The sequence below is a fragment of the Aedes albopictus genome, chromosome 3 (assembly GCF_035046485.1).
Source record: "Aedes albopictus strain Foshan chromosome 3, AalbF5, whole genome shotgun sequence".
NCBI lineage: Eukaryota > Metazoa > Arthropoda > Insecta > Diptera > Culicidae > Aedes > Aedes albopictus.
Genome location: NC_085138.1, coordinates 239,568,010 through 239,585,416, shown reverse-complemented (window position 1 = coordinate 239,585,416; position 17,407 = coordinate 239,568,010). Strand labels below are relative to the sequence as shown.

The 17,407-nt window shown below is 40.7% G+C and overlaps 1 protein-coding gene across 20 annotated transcripts in view; it reads right to left on the bottom strand.

Moving 5' to 3' along the window:
- LOC109409392 (receptor-type guanylate cyclase Gyc76C) overlaps positions 1–17,407 on the bottom strand; it is a 229,458-nt gene that overhangs the window by 185,657 nt on the left and 26,394 nt on the right. For all 20 annotated transcript variants that reach the window (XM_062859714.1, XM_062859717.1, XM_062859718.1 and 17 more), the window contains one exon: positions 10,253–10,278. The gene's annotated coding sequence lies outside the window, so the exon portion shown is untranslated. The remainder of the gene's footprint in view (positions 1–10,252; positions 10,279–17,407) is intronic.

The window sequence follows — 17,407 nt, the reverse complement described above, 5'->3', positions numbered from 1 at the left end:
CCTGAATCGAATGCAATTGACTTTAAAAAAATCGATTCGGAAATGCCTTTTTCATAGCTGATTCAAGATTCGAAAATCATCCGAAATAGACGTTGGGTACGCGAAGGTTAACGTCATCTATCAATGACCCCACGAATTGCATCCTTGTGTAGATTTTCAGTGAACAAAGAAAACGGATTTTTTTTTCGCAAATCTCTTGCACCAAGCTTGCATCCAGAGAGTGAAATTGAGCCAGTAGGAGGGAATGACTGTCGTCCACCCGCATTACTGTCCCGCCAAGTTTTTCGAAGCACATCTGCAAACATTTTTCAATGGAGCATTTCATTCTGCTGGATAGCAGTTTTATTACATTACAAAGCTTTTAGCCAGCTGCAGCTTGGTTATCTGTCAGGGAGGGCGGTGGATGCGAGAGTGACCCATCATTATGGTATCCTGTCGTATCATCGTCAGGCACTGTGCTGGGATTAATTCGGTTCCGGGAATGTAATTCAGTTTTTTTTTCGGTGGAATATTTTATAAGCTGAATCGCAGCGATGATCAACGTAAAAGGATAAAATGACGCTGAGTAATAGTTTAATATGTTCCGTTAAATAAGAAGTATATGTTTATAATTATCATTGTATTTTGCTCAATCATCATAGTATTCACGTTTTTATATTAATTCAAGGTATTGCTAATAATGGGGAAACAAACACCAAATAACAAGCTTAGGAAGTCACAATTCCGTGATTATTGAGTTATAGCCTCGTGATTGTTCTTCTGACTTCAGCTAGATTGAGAATTTACACCCTACGCTTCTGTTCACCGACGAGGTGCGGTTCAATCTGCGTCTGTTCCAGCATCCAGTATGAAATGCTCCTTCACCGGAAGAGCAGCTAAGGTAGTAGCGCACCACTTTGCATAGAGGGTTTTACACCTTCACGTTGCGTGCGATCATCATCTCCTAATTCGGCTGCACATTGCTAAGAACCATGGACGGGAGAAAATCGGGCGCCGGGTCAGCATACGCCGACGGGAAGACGCTGCAGTGACAAGATCCTTCATCGAGGAGCAAGAGAACCATGCTGTGGATATTCCGGAAGTTGGAAACGTAGAAAGTCAAAGGGGAGCAATCAAGAACATCTTCATCGCGTGAATAATTTGGTAGAGCTACGCATTCATAGAAAGCAGTGGATCACAGATGACGACACCTGGGGGAAGATAGAGTAGCGAAGAAACGCAAAGCCGCGATGAAGCGAGCGAAACCACTAGGAGCCAAAAACGTAGCCCATAAGCGCTTTTTGGTTCTCGTCAAAACGACTGATCGTTAACCAAATCGTTGGTTGGTGTGGCAGCCCATTACCATGGAGTACCTAAATGACTTTGAACTGGCTGATGACGTTGCTCGCTTAGCTCAACGGCGCTCTGCTGTACAAAGTAAGCTCGATGATCTTGCCGATCGCTCCTCGGCAGAAGCTCTCAACATCAACGTCAATAAGACCAAATCGTTGGATGTAAACACGGTCAACCCTTCCAGCTGTCTTTGCGAGTTCTAGAAATGTGTGGAAACTTGATGTGTATCAGTGGAGAACACTCAACGGCTACAGGTCTTCAGAAATAGATGCCTGCGGTATATAATTTGTGCTTTGTGGTCTTTCAATTTGAACTCTAACGTGGAGCTCCATCGTCGATGACGTCAGAAACCGGGAACGGCCACACTCTTCGTAGGGACGGAAACGAAAACATCAAGCAAGCGTTATATTAGGGCCCAGCAGGACATCGCAACATAGGCAGGCCTAAAGGCTTATGGTGCGTCGTCTCAACAAAGAAGTCGACAGAAATTCGAAGAAGAAAGTCGAAGAAAGTCGACAGAAATTTGATCTGGCCACAGGTCAAGGCGATGGCGGGCAATCGAAAGGATTCCCCTATAAAGGAGACAAATGCTCTAGGAATACGCTGCCAGTTTCTTAGCGGTTGGAGTGTTGAAGGTTCAGCGTCGAGACATGATGACGTTATACGGGACCCAAGCAACACACATGTTATATATTAGTTACGACAGCGCAAGTTTTGGTTGTATAAAAGTTTATTTGACGTTATTCCAACACAATGTTAGAATTACGTAAAATTAACATCTGTACAACCAAAACTTGCGCTGTCGAAACTCTTATATAACATGTGTGTTGCTTGGGGATGAACTGTGCTAATCCTGTGACGACCAGTCGATACGATAGATGGCTGTAGCCATCCGAGCACTTAGCACTGACCGCCTGTAGGTACTCGGTTTTCTAGTGGGAACTCCTGTGAACCGCAGATAAACGCACAGTATGATAGCATCTAGCAGATAATATATACCTATCAATTATACAAAGCTCATAATTCACCTAGGAAGTGTTATCGTAACGAACAAATGTCATTCAAAATAAACCAACTGGTTTATCGTGCCACATTTTAAATCCTCAAATGTGGCCGCCATCGAAAATACCCACACCAGACAGTCGCTTTATGATCGATTATCGCGGGCTAATTTAGACGCGGAGTGTCCCGTCCTGCATCGAAGAGTATTCCCCGTGCCATATTCGCGCATTTCTAGTGGTATACACCCTTATCAGCTAACACAAGATGACATTGGTTGAATAAATAAAATGCTATTTATAGCCGGCAGTAACCAAACAGTCAGTATATTTCACTCAGTTTACATTTGAATGCTAAGTAGAAGCGAACAGTCGTCGTAAATCCTAAAAGAAACTAAATTTAGCAGAGTGTTACAATCACCAAGCCGCGGACGGACGGCGCGCCGCCTTTCCTAACATTGAATTCGAGAGAAGAAGAGAGCGTCGTCGACGAGACACAAGGGATCCCATTGCCCGTCGTCGCGTCGCAGCTCGAAACAAATAAAGGTAATAAAATTGCCTGTATGATGATGGTCAGCCTGTTGGACACTCCTCGAACTTTGTGGTGCAGTTCATGAGTGAAATGGTCTGACCGAAAATGCGCAAAACACTCGCTGCACATAACTAACCAACAACGTGCGTATTCCAGCTACACCATGTGGAATCGTGTGGTTGCATCGTTACCGACCGAGTAGGATCGGATGAATTTTAAAATCCGATCCGCAGATAGTGGCGTAGGTAGGTATTACGTGCTGTGACTGCCATCGGCAGTGGTGATAAAGTGGCCTTCAAACATTGCATACTGCGCGCTTCGGAAGTCGACCAGCAGAAAAATAGGATAGTTTTTTTTTCAAGTATGTTTCTTCTACTACTACTACTACTACTACTACTACTACTACTACTACTACTACTACTACTACTACTACTACTACTACTACTACTACTACTACTTCTTGGCGTAACGTCCTTAGACGCTGTCCATAAACTACGTAGACTTATTTTTGGCCATAGGTAGTAGGGTGCCTGTACCAGTTATCGCACTACCTAAGGAAAACTATTTCTACAAATATAAGAAGAAGACCGACGAATGTTTCCAATATGTCAAATGATTGTGTACTTTCCATACTTTACAGGAAAAATAAACTAACTGAGCCAAAACTACTTTTAGTATTTATTACGGCTTGTGCCAATTATAGGAACCTTGTACCAGTTATGGACACATTTGTTAATTTCGGTTCCACTTCGCACTATTTACATGCATTCCTTACAGGGTTTGCCATAACTGGTACACTATGGCGAAATAGGGTGCAAGGAAGCCGAAAAGTTAAGGGACATAAATTATTTCTATCATAATTTGATCAAATTGTGAAGTTTGAATGATTGCTGCCATCTTTTGTGATCGTGATATGTTGTTCACGATTTTTTTCTTGTAGATTTGCATCATTAAAGGTTGAAAATCAACTATGGCGAATTTGAAGTACTGTAGCCATAACTGGTACACTGAGCCTACCTCGGCTGCAGCACTAGGCTTCGCGACTCCGAATCACAGAAACGACTGGCACGACGGCGAATGTGAACAGTTGAAAACGAGAAGAATGCAGTCGCCCATGTTGCAACATAATACGAGGGCGAATGAGACACGTTATAGGCAGGCGCGGAACAGGTAGAACACAGTCTTCCGCAGGAAGAAGCGCTAGCAGGATGGCGATGGATGAGCTGCACCGCGCTAAGGACACAGGAAATTCTACGAGACGCTGAATCGCTCACGCAGAGGCTTTGTGTCACACGCCGACATGTGCCGAGACAATCACGGGTATTTTCTCACGAGCAAGCGTGAGGCAGTCCAGAGGTGGCAGCAGAATTACAATGACCACCTTGATGGCGACGTTGCCAGTACCGAAGGTGGCGTAGTAACAGATCTAAGAGAATGTGCGCAGGACGAAAGACTTCCGGCCCCTAACCTCCAAGAGATTGAGTCCTCCTTAGTTGGCCGGTTGAAAAACAACAAAACCGATGGAGCAGATAAACTACCAAGCTTTCTAAAATAAGATGGAGAAGCACTAGTGAGAGCACTATACTTGGTCATTACTAAGATTTGTGAGGAGGAAGTATTCCCAGAAGAATGGATGGCAGGTATCGTGTGTCCCAGCCACAAAAAGGGCGGCAAGTTGGATTGTGGGCCTACAAGATACTCTCTCAAATTTTATGCCGCCGTCCCAGCCGCCGTCTTTTACCGATTGCAAGAAAGTTCGTGGGGCAATATAAGGCTGGATTCATGTGTGAACGCGCTACAACGGACCAGATGTTCGCCATCTGCTAGGTGTTGCAGAAACGCCGCAAATACAACGTGCCCAAACATCACTTGTTCATCGATTTCAAATCGGCGTATGATACAATCGATAGAGAACAGCTATGGCAGATTATGCACGAATACGGATTCCCGGATAAACTGGTACGATTGGGCTTGGCGACGATGGATCGATTGATGTGCGTAGTTCGAGTATCAGGGACACTCTCGAGTCCCTTCGAATCTCGCAGAGGGCTACGGCAAGGTGATGGTCTTTCATGCTTGCTGTTTAACATCGCGAGAGCGGGGATAAACACGAGTGGAACGATTTTTACGAAGTCCGTTCGGCTGCTTGGTTTTGCTGATGATATTGATAATATAGATCGCAAATTTGAGGCGATGGCGGAAACGTACATCCGACTAAAGAATGAAGCCAGGCGAATCGGATTAGTCATTAATGTGTCGAAGACAGAGTACACGGTGGCAAAGGGCTTATCGACGGTGGTGAGATAGATAGATGGTTGAAGAATTCGTGTACTTGGGCTCACTGGTGATCGCCGACAACGACACCAGAAGAGAAATTCAAAGACGCATTGTGGCAGGAAATCGAGCTTACTTTGGACTCCGCAGAACTCTACGATCGAACAAAGTTCGCCGGCACACGAAGTTAACTATCTACAAAACGCTGATTAGACCGGTAGTCCTCTATGGGCGCTAAGCATGGACCCTACATGCAGAGAACCAACGCGCCCTTTGAGTTTTCGAACGGAAGGTGTAGCGTACCATCTATGGCGGAGTGCAGATGGAAGACAGGACTTGGAGAAGGCGAATGAACCACGAGCAGCATCAGCTGCTGAGAGAACCAACCATCGTCCACACCGCGAAAATCGGGAGGCTTCGGTGGGCGGGTCACGTCATCAGGATGTCGAATAACAACCCGATCAAAACAGTTCTCGAGAGCCATCCGACCGGTACAAGAAGATGTAGTGTGCAGCGAGTTAGGTGGGTCGGTCAAGTGAAGGACGATTTGCGGACCCTTCGCAAAGTGCGGAACTGGAGACGCACAGAGGACACTCGGTCCTACGTCTGACTGGTAAGCTAAGTACATTCACATGCTCGTTCATACCCATCGCTGGATCCAGAAAGGAGAGAGAAAGTACATGGAAATATACAAAGTAGGAGGAAAGGGACAGGCCAGGGATTGAACTCAGGGCCATCTGCATACAAATCAAAAGCGGTAGCCAATAGACGACCAAGCCCGTCTGCAGCCTGTCGAAGCCTTTCAACGCCGGATCCCGTCGCCAACACATCCTACAACAATAGCAGCGGCAGCGATAAGGCAGAACCTAGGGAAGAACATGGGGTCGCATTCATAGTGATCGGAAAACAGATGAAGCGAGTTATGATGTGGAATCCGATCAACGAGCGGATCTGCGTATTGAGGATACGAGGCAATACTACAGCCTGATAAATGTACACGGGGGATAGACAAAATGATCAAAAAGTTACAGCTAGTTTTTTGAAAAGTGAAAATTTAGCATGTCTCGATCATTTTGTCTATCCCCTGTATGCGACGACCAACGACATGACGTGAAGGATGCGTTTTACGAATGCCTAGACAAGACCTATGGAGAATGCAACACAAGACGTTGTGATTTTCATCAGTGAAGTGACGGCAATGCACAATGGTTTATTTTCCCATTTTCACGCTCTTAATTAATAGCTCGTAAGATTGAGGAAATAGAGCAATGGTGTCTTCGGCAAAGTTGACGGGAATGACCAGCGCCATCTTTTGACAGTTAGAGTTTTCGGATCAATCCCCCTAAAAGTGAGATACAAAATTATGTTTTTTAATTTGTTGAGATAGAGGGTTGACGTCTTCGGCAAAATTGTAGCATTTTTGATTCCAAACAACTTTCCTGAAGACGTCAATGTTGTATTTTTTACACCAATGGAGATAGAGGCCTGTGTTTGAAAGTTAGCCCCAAAAACACGCTTTTTAAGTCAAACACATTTGTTGAATTTTTAGGCCCATACAATGTTCTGCAAAGTTGTATGTATCAATAAAATACGCAACTTTGCCGAAGACATCGAAGCTGTGGGGATTAAATGAGACGAGTTATAGATAAATTTATGATTTTTTTCATCCACTTTTAGGGATAAATATCTTTCTTAGGGGCAAAAAGGTGCAGCTGGGGATACCCTTATCAGAAAGTACATCTAAAGAGCTTTCTAATAAGGGTTAGTTTGTCCGTCCACGATCGTCTACTGAGGAGATATGAGATATGTCCATACAACGAGTTAATTGCAATCAAATCTACTTTGACAGAAAGATTCATGGCTACTGTGATGAAATATAAGTTAAACCCACTTTCGTCTTATCTTAATAAAAGTTCATTGTGTTGACTTTCTTCATATAAAATTTCAAATTGCTTTACAAAAGAACTCGTGAGTTGTTTTACTCTGTGAGAGCGTATGAAACCGCGATAAATCTTAATATTTTAATCATGAGATTTGTACTAAATAGTAGAAATCATATAAAAAGGCTGTGGAAAACATTTTTTAGAACAAATTTGGTATTTAAAACAATCAAGACTGTTGCGCAAATCAGCTTAGAGAAGGCTACCTATTATTCGATCATAGTAGCCATGAAATTTACTGTCAACGTAGATTTAAATGCAGGTAAATCGTAATATGGACATTTTTTATTATGGTCATATTTCCTCAGTAGACGATCGTGGACGAACAAACCAACCCTTATTTGAAAGCTCTTTGGATGTACTTTCTGATAAGGGTATCCTCAGCTGCACCTTTTTGCCCCTAAAAAAGATATTTATCCCTAAAAGTGGATGAAAAAAATCATAAATTTATCTGTAACTTGTCTAATTTAATTCCCACAGCTTCCATGTCTTCGGCAAAGTTGCGTATTTTATTGATACATACAACTTTGCAGAACATTGTATGGGTCTAAAAATTCAACAAATGTATGTTTGACTTAAAAACGTGTTTTGGAGCTAACTTTCAAACACAGGCCTCTATCTCCATTCAGTGTTGCATTTGAACTGAACGCGAGCCAAAAATGAACTGAACGCGTTCAATTTTTTGAACGTGAACGCAGTAAACATTGAACTTGCGTGTCAGAGCTTTACACTGCTCAAGAACGTCCGTTCAGATCCCCATTCGGTTCAATGTTCTAATGCACTATTCTATCGATATGTAAAGCTAATGAATCGGCCCAGTCGTCCAGAGTTCCGTAGAAATCAGACTTCTTGGAACATGGCCCTTTACTGTACCACCTAATACCATATTAGTAATACGTACATACATTGCATTGTGGGGTTGGGAAGGGAGCGGATCAAAACGTCCGGGGTGACGACGCCTTGGTCCTTGCATGCTTGGATGCGTCATCATATCCTTCTCTCCTAGGATTTTGTGGCGCATTTGTATACCCTCGTTGTTGCACGGAAAATGTGCACGACCTACGACATTGTGGCATCGGTCATTAAGATTCTGCACCGAAAAACGGATTATCCGCAATCCACGGTGACCGGACCGGTTCCCCCTCACAATAGAAGGTCAGGTTCTGAATCCAATAAGCCCGGATTGCAAGAATTGGTGAAAAAATGGCAGAAATATGATCATTTCAGTTTAGCGGGTACCAGGGTACCATGTTACCATGTTGGCATTATACTGGTGCAGTTCTTGCTCATTGTTCAAGGTGCGTTCAATTTCGAGCTCACACGCGTTCCAAATTTTGAACTGAACAATGTTCAAATCGTTTTGATCGCAGCGTGCCGAATTTGAACATGAACGCAAATTGATCACGTTCAAATGCAACACTGTCTCCATTGGTGTAAAAAATACAACATTGACGTCTTCAGAAAAGTTGTTTGGAATCAAAATTGCTACAACTTTGCCGAAGACGTCAACCCTCTATCTCAACAAATTAAAAAACATAATTTTGTATCTCACTTTTAGGGGGATTGATCCGAAAACTCTAACTGTCAAAAGATGGCGCTGGTCATTCTCGTCAACTTTGCCGAAGACACCATTGCTCTATTTCCTCAATCTTACGAACTATTAATTAAGAGCGTGAAAATGGGAAAATAAACCATTGTGCAATGCACAGGTCGGAAGAGAGACCATCCAATCATCGGTACAGAGAACTTTGACTCCGTTACAAACGACAATGGCCTGAGATAAGTCAACTTTGCTGCTGCCATGAGAATGGACATTAGTAGCACCTATTTTGTGCCCGCAACAATATCCTGGAGGCACCCAAACAACGAAGTTTGCAACCAACTCGACCATGTGCTGGTAGATGTCCGACACTTTTTGTCCCAGCATCGACTCAGATCACTATCTCGTAGATAGTAATGCCGTTTTTCTTTTCAATCCAGTTTCAACCTGGGTTGGAACTTGCTGGAATCACATGCCGTTTTTTTTTTTTTGACCGAAGTCGGATTGGGGTTGAAACTGTGATCTCATCCAGTTCCAACCCAGTTTGAAAATGAAAATGAAAGCAAATTTTCTCAGGAATCCAAAAAAAATATGAAATGGAAAAAGTTTTCCACAAAATTTTTCACCGTTGAGAAAATTAATAAAGAAATGCCGAAAAAACTACGTCCGAACTCGTGGAAAATTAAAAAAAAATATTTTTGAGAAGGTAATTTCATAAGCTTTGATCGCTGAAATTTTTGGAATGCACTTAATTTTCGTTCCTGAGTTATGGCAAGTTTTGTGAAAAAATGACCATATAATATAGGCTTACATGGTCAGTTTCACATAATTGACCATAACTCAGTAACGAGAAAAAAGTACATTCCAAAAATTTCAGCAAGCAATCAAAGCTTACAAAATTACATTCCCAAAAATATTTTTTTGAAAATTTTCCACGAGTTCGGACATAGTTTTTCCGGCTTTCCTTTATGAGTTTTCTCACCGGCGGAAAATTTTGTGGAAAACTTTTTCCACTTCATATTTTTTTTCCTGAGAAAATTTGCTTTCATTTTTATTAAAAAACTTTGTTTCTACGATGCTTCGTTCTTAAGTTATGATTTTACAAAGAAAAGCCTTGTATGGCACATTTGGACATTTTTCAACAAAATTGACCATTACTCAAAAACGAAAAAAAAGTGCTTTCCAAAAATTTCAGCGATTAAAGCTTATAAAATAACCTTCTCAAAAATATTTTTTCGAAAATTTTCCACGAGTTCAGGCATAGTTTTTCCAGCTTTTCTTTACGAACTTTCTCAACTGTGGAAAATTTTGTGAGAAACTTGTGAGAAAATTTGCTTCATTAAAAAAACTTTGTTTCTACGATGCTTCGTTCTTGAGTTATGATTTTTCAAAGTAAGTAGTGTCAGGTTCAGATCAGGGAGCAAACCATCGCAAGCATCATTATTTTCAGATAACGATGGTTAACGATAGGATTTACATACTCCAGCAGTCTGCAGTGCGTTTGACGCACCCTTTGCGAACAAACCACCTGACGGAAATCTTTACATTCTGTTAAGAGAAACCGTACGACGTGGCAAGTTCTGTACTGGTGGTGCCATCACATCACATCACATTTGTTAACATAAGTTCAACTTACCTTGGGTTTGCAAAAATTGGCCGAAGCTGAAACGAAAAATAATAAATATTAATTCAGTTCAGTAGTGGCTTTATATCTAAGAAATGACAATACAGGTCGGAGTCGGGTTATGATGCTTCTCAAACATATATCTGGAGAATGGAATGCTCAACGGAGCTGAAATTTTGACATTTTGTCATGCCAACTTTGATTAGTGATCAGTCAAAATTTCAGCTTCTTATAGCATTTCGTTTGCAAGATAGGATTTTGGGAAGCGCCAGAACCTGACTCCGGATAACCGAGTCCGACCTGCAATGCCAAGTTACAAAAAAAAACTTCAATAAGGGCACGTTTTATATAATTTTTCGTTACTATAAAGGGTGGTACAGTCAAATTTTGGTCATACTTTTTTTATAACTTTAGACTGCGTACACCAAAATAGCTGATTTTTAGGCCAGTAATGGTACATTGTATGCAGTTTATACCATAAAATTTTCATCAAAATCGGTTTAGTATTTGCGGAGATATTGTTGAATTCTGAGATCTGCAATTTTGAAGTTTTGTACAAAGAGGATTTACAAATAAGAACACATTTTTACTGGTTTATTTATATAACCAGAAAAAGTTAACCGATTTCAATGAAAACTATTCTGTTCGTAAAGTATGCATGTCAAAATGTTGTGTAAAAATTTCATTCAATTTTATCTAGCTGTTACAAAGTTATATTTTTTCAGATGGCACCTGGTCAGTTTTTTTTTTCATATTCAAACTGCTACAACTTTGAGAGTATTCATACAAAATGGCTCAAAATTTAACTAAGAACATATTTTTTAATAGTATTATACTGTAAAATTTTCATAAGAATCGGAGCAGTTTTGGTATTTCTATAATCAAAATTGTGCTTTACTGTCCTTAAATTGCCGAAAATTTACTATGGAGCGCTCTGTACAAAATTTTAAAAAGGCAGGTCGTTGGTTTTATCTATATATCAACCAGTACTTAATGGATTTTGATGAACATTTCATGGTATAAGCTACATATAATGTACCATTACTGGTCCAAAAATAAGCTGTTTTGGTGTACGAAATCTAAAGTTATGGTGTGTACCACCCTTTAGTTAACAGGACTTCTGAGTGGGAATTTTAATTAAGTTGTATAAATTAAAAGCGTTATCTTGAGCTTGAGCTTGAGCTTGATTAACCGCCCGTAGATGTTACTCCAGTATCGCCAGACCAGCTACACTCACACAAGGAACCAATGAGATTATCTGCCGGGGACTAGCAGGCATCTTCAGTGTGCGCGAGCGTTGGTGATCTTCTATTTTTCTTCAATGGCGGCTGCCACGTCAGGTTGCTGGTCAATGCGGGGAAGGGGAAGGAAGTGATGATTGCAATCGTTTGTACCCACATCAGACCGAATATACCTCTGCGTCTGCACAAACACATGCGGATGTCGGAGTGTTGGTGGGATATGGTTGGCAGATGGTTCACACATTGGTGCGTGGATGCCAGGCGTAAGGTGATAGATTAGTGTGACAGCGGCACAGTTCGCTTGATTGCATAACTCGTAGGTGTTATCTGATAGATTGACACTGTGCTGTGAAAGTTGGAAGGAAGGGAAACGGTTTTTCAACCGTTTCTGGTTCTAGCGATGGCTATTAACATATGAATATACATGAGTTGTATATGAAGAGAGCAGAATATACAGAAAGTGGATAGAAATATACAAAGTAGAAGGAAAGGGACGGGCCACGGATTGAACCCAGGACCTTCTGCATATGAATCAGAAGCGGTAGCCACTAGACAACCAAGCCCACCAAACCAAGTTGTATAAATTAGAAGCGTTATCACCCATTGAACTTAAAATCCAAAAAATAGGCATTTACATGAAAGATCGTCGAATCACTTTTCGGTTTTCGACAAAGTTTTATCAATACATACTTAAAGACAAGGTTTTATACAAATTTGCGCTCCTCATGGAAAGATGCTAAACATGCAAGAGATGAACCAGCATAGGGCTGAAAATCTCTATAATAAAGTAATAAAGCTAACAGCAATTTAGTGCAATTGCCACTTTGGAAAGTCAGTGATACGGCCAGAGAACATAAATAAAATAAAAAATACAACATTCATTCGACTAATCGAAGCTATATTTTTAGCAGCCAAACTGTTAGAACCTCCTACGTTTTCGTGCACGAATCTCGAATGGCCCCACTGCACCACCACCGTTTAATAGAATTTATTTCCTTTTACTGCCCAAGTGCAAATTAATTCTAATTTCAGAGGAATGCGTACGAATCGATTTGCTTTCAACAATTTAACCTCGTTTTATCGCCACCGCACCAGCAGCATTCCCTTACCTTCCACCACTTGTTTGTTTGTAATGTTTCATTTCCCTGTATCCCCAGCAGCAGCAGCAGCAAACCGTGGTCAGCCAACCAGGTACCAGTAGCTCACCTTTTGGCTGCTCTTTGGTGGCGTTATTTTCAGGCATCCAACACAGTGTTTTTGTTTTGCACATTTTGCGTATTTACTGGTTCGGCCACATATTTGCGCGCGCGTGCAAAAAAAAAGTGAGCAGAACGCTTAAAACAGTTAAATGGCTGTGAAATAACCCCTTGTGTGTACGTACGTAATTCTGGTTTTTCCTTTCGCACGGTTTCTTTCACACTCCATTCTGCGGCGAGAAAATCATCGAATGCGGACGAGGAGAGATGAGATTGGATGTGGAAAGGACTGTGTGTTCTGATCGGGGTGAATATACAAACAAATTTAATGGTCATTCGCTTCTAAACGGCTTCTTTGCTTAGCAATAGGCTGGCAGAAAAGAATATGTCTGAATTTCGAGGAAATGATGATAGCCACGGGTATTAGCGTGAGATATGGTTAGTATTTAGGCTGCAAAAGTCGAGAATCTGGAAAGAGCATCCAACACAGCTCTGGTTCTCCATAGGTCCCTACCTCATTCTTCCACGAGTCAGTCATTGCACTAACAGCCAGCTTAGAATTATGGGCTTTGCTGATAGTGTGCAGCCTGGACACTGTTGTCCTTCTGACTTCAACTGCATTGGCCCCCATAAGGTAGCCTGCTGAAAACCTTCAACTACCAAAAAACGCATAAGTAGAACAAACGAATAGACAGACCAGGCCGCGAATTAGGGTGAATGATGGAAAAGTTGCATCTTGGAACGTGAGAACATTGAAAGAACCCGTACGTGTTGGGCTCATGTGTCGTAAACTGCAGAATGCCTGCGTGAATAGGTATCCAAGAAAACGCAGGCCCAAAATTTCTGCTTCTGCTTCTAGGCGTAACGTCCCCACTGGGATAAAACCTCTTGCTCAGTATAGTGCTCTATGAATACCTACTTTCACAGTTTCAAACTGAGAGCTTTCTCTGCTAATGACCGTTTTACATGTGTACATGGACGCGAAGATACTCTTTGCCCAAGGACGTCAAGAAAATTTAATTTCCATTTCGAAACCGTCCCCCTCAGCATGGTCATGTCGAATACACACACTTTTATAGCTATGCCTATATGGCTATCGGTTATTCAACAAAAGCCTTTACCACCAACCAACATGTTAACGCTTGAAACAGAATTGTGTACAATTAGACCATTTTCGAATACTCCTCGTAACATTGCTAATTTTCTACGGTTGCCAAAACTAACAACATCAAAGAACACCGGCTCTGCGAATAAACCTTATGACTAACCGTTTGATACTAACTGAGTTTTATAGCCTGTAAATCATAAAACGATCTTTTCTGGAATAGTAATAAAATTAGCACGTCTCGCCAGCGTTCCCAAAAAGTTTCCACTGAGTCAGTCTTCACCGTTGAATGTTCAGCTTGATATGTTCGTCCAGATCCGCAACGTTCAGTGTTTAAATGATTGTAATTCCTCTGCCATGCCATAAAAATGCGATTGTGCCGAGCTGTAACCTGCACAAAAATCGCTCGCAATTAAACTTAAGTGTGTAGAACGAATGGAAATAAAACTCGCAAATAGAAAACAGCACAACAGGACCAGACACTACCCGGCGAACCGGTAAAGCACATCTTCAGGCCCCGAATTTGCGAATCCCCAAAAAGCGCGAATTGACCAGAGCAACACAGTCATAAAACAAATAGAAATCACAAATCTTCCAATCACGAACCAGACTCACGTACCTCTCTCCTCGCTCTATATGATGGCTGCACAGCACAGCACAAGAAACGAAACCTCCATGGAATCCTCCCACCGATACAGTGCGCGCGGCGCGGCCCCGTATGTTAATGCGCGGTGTGTTATTCTTCATACAAATAAGTCACACCCAAAGTGGAGTGGATTCGATGCATTATTTGGCGAGACTACTTGAGAAAGAGGTTCAACAACCAGTACACCAGCGATGCTTTCGCGCATATTTAGTTTTGATTTGGGGACTAATCACCCTTGGAGTGCTTGATAATATATATACTTTGCTTGATGTCGTAAAATGTGCTTTTTTCATAAAACAACTATTTTTTTTTTAATTTCAATTATTTCAAAATGATATATTCAAAGCTAAAGGGGTTTTTAAATTATTTTTCAATTATAATAAATGATATTTTATGTTTTTTTAGCCATTGTCACATGCTCGAAAATGCTACGATAATGGATTTCATTTCAATATCTCATTTTATAAATCAGTACTCTAATGGAGACGCATGGTTGTTTTTTTTACGAAAAAGCTCACTTGTTGTACATAGCATCAGCGTGATGGGGGCTGATCATGCGACTGTCTCAAAAAGATTCTCTAGATCAAAAGGAAATACAATGATGAGCGAAAACAGTAATGGGAAAGATTATTCGAAAACCACCCGGTAATAGTTTTGAAGAACGGTAGCAAGATATGTTAACCGTTATGTGTCCGTCATTTTTTTTTTTGCTTTTTGTCTACACCGTGCTTTTTAACCCTTTGAAGCTGGAATTATTCCAAGCGTTATTATGAAGTTTTTTCTACGTTTTTCTGTAGTTTTGGTGGTCAAAAACAAAAAAACGGTAGAATGTTATGCAGAATATGCTGATTAACCTGGGCTTGTTAGGGGAATATCTGTAAATAAAAAGAAAATCGCGTTAAGTACTGTTCCTTTGAATTCCACTAAGAATTTGCATCCTTTGACAGATACGTATTTCGACCTCAACTGTAAGGTCGTCTTCAGTGTCTTGTACTTGACTCGAGTAAAGACAAGACACTGAAGACGACCTTACAGTTGAGGTCGAAATACGTATCTGTCAAAGGATGCAAATTCTTAGTGGAATTCAAAGGGACAGTACTTAACGCGATTATCTTTTTATTTATGCAGAATATTTTTTCTAGATATCTTAGGTCATCCAAACTATTCTTGAGTTTTGATTCTGAAGTCTACGGGTGTAACGGTAACTTCTTTCATTATACAAAGCTACGATTTGTTATCTATCATGTCCAGTATGTCTTCGGAAAGGTTAATAGACAGTATCAGATCAGTCAGAATATCCTAGGTCATCCAAACTGTTCTTGAGTTTAGATCCTAAAGTCTACGGGTGTAACGGTGACTTCTTTCATTATGCAAAGCTACGATTTGTAGTCTATCATGTCCAGTAAGTCTTTTGAAAGATCAGTAGACAGTATCAGATCAGTCGGGATATTCTAGGTCATCCAAACTGTTCTTGAGTTTAGATCCTAAAGTATACGGGTGTAATGGTAATTTCTTTCATTAAAAGCTACGATTTGTAATCTATCATGTCCAGTAAGTCTTCTGAAAGTTACACTGGTTGTTTTTATCAACTGAACTTCATAACAGTAAAGAAGCTCATAATATTCCAAAAATATAAAAATCCCTTATTGTTCCTATACTTACTTTGGTAAGAACAGTGGATTATGTAACACCACTCAATGTAGTGGCAAAAGCTATTATCACAAGTGTAGACCTGAGGCTATGGTCTCCGGAGTAGTGTTGTTGATCTGGAATATCTCATAACTATCAAGAAATGACTCAAGATATGCCAGTGGGATTACATATTACAGTCCATAGTTCATTGTGAGAATAACTTCTGTTACTATCAATAGCTAAACTTCAGGATAGTTTGGACGATCCTCAATGTCCCAAAGGGTCATAATAATATATAGTAGACTTCAGTCACCGCGATTGATTATGAGACGTTACTCAGTATGTCAGATATAGCTGATGTAGTGTAGGTTGACCGGGAACATTCCCATAGTGTCTCTAAATGAAATTTGAGATTTCAAGAGCTTAACGCATCTCAGCTGATTGTGCTATGCTATTATTTACGGTGAAAACACATGAAGTTTTTCTTGTAGATTTGAAGTACTTCATTATAGAGACCCGTTACGTGGGTAGATCACCTTGGAATGGTGCGTTACGGCGTAAGATCTACCATACTATACCAAATTTTAATCTTGCTATTTTCCAGTCTGGTTAATTTAAATGCAGGATCAAGATTTGGTTTTCTTTTTTTACTGTTTTTTTGTTTATTAATTGTTTTTTATTCTATTTTTGTAATTTGTTTTTCACTGCTAATATACTGTTTGTTTCAGAGGAATGCAGTTAAATTTGTCCTATGTGTAAATAACACAATTTACAATAAATATAACTGTTGTGAGCGTATCACCATTTAATACTATTTTCTATTTCAGATTTACAATCTGATCAAAGCGGTAAAGCATCTCTTTTTTAGAAAGATTAAGATTACCGTACGATTCAGTGGCAGGTAGACCACGGTGTCCGCGTCGATTTCTTCGAGCCGAGTTTCGTAATTTCGCGTGGTCTGTTTCTTCGAGTACAGTTTCGTAATTTCACGGGTGTTGATGTGTGTTTCTTCCGTTTCTTATTTTCGCGAACCTCGTTTTACGCAAACTATTTTTGATAAAAAAAAAATTAAATGTCTGGAAGCCTTCCGGTAGTTAAAATACAGTGATCGGGGCGTGAGTGTGGTATCCGGGATCAGTCGTAAGACGCCAGCTAGCAGTAGATGCGGTTTTGTTTTCTCAAATTGATTATGCGGTGGCATGTCGCGTATGTGAGGACGTATTCAATTTTTCGCGAGTGCATCGTTCGTAGCAAAACAAGAATCGGTCTGGTGATTGTAGCAATTTGTTTACCAAAACAAATCATCCCTTTCCGTATCCAAACTCCTAGTGATTACTCGTAGTAACG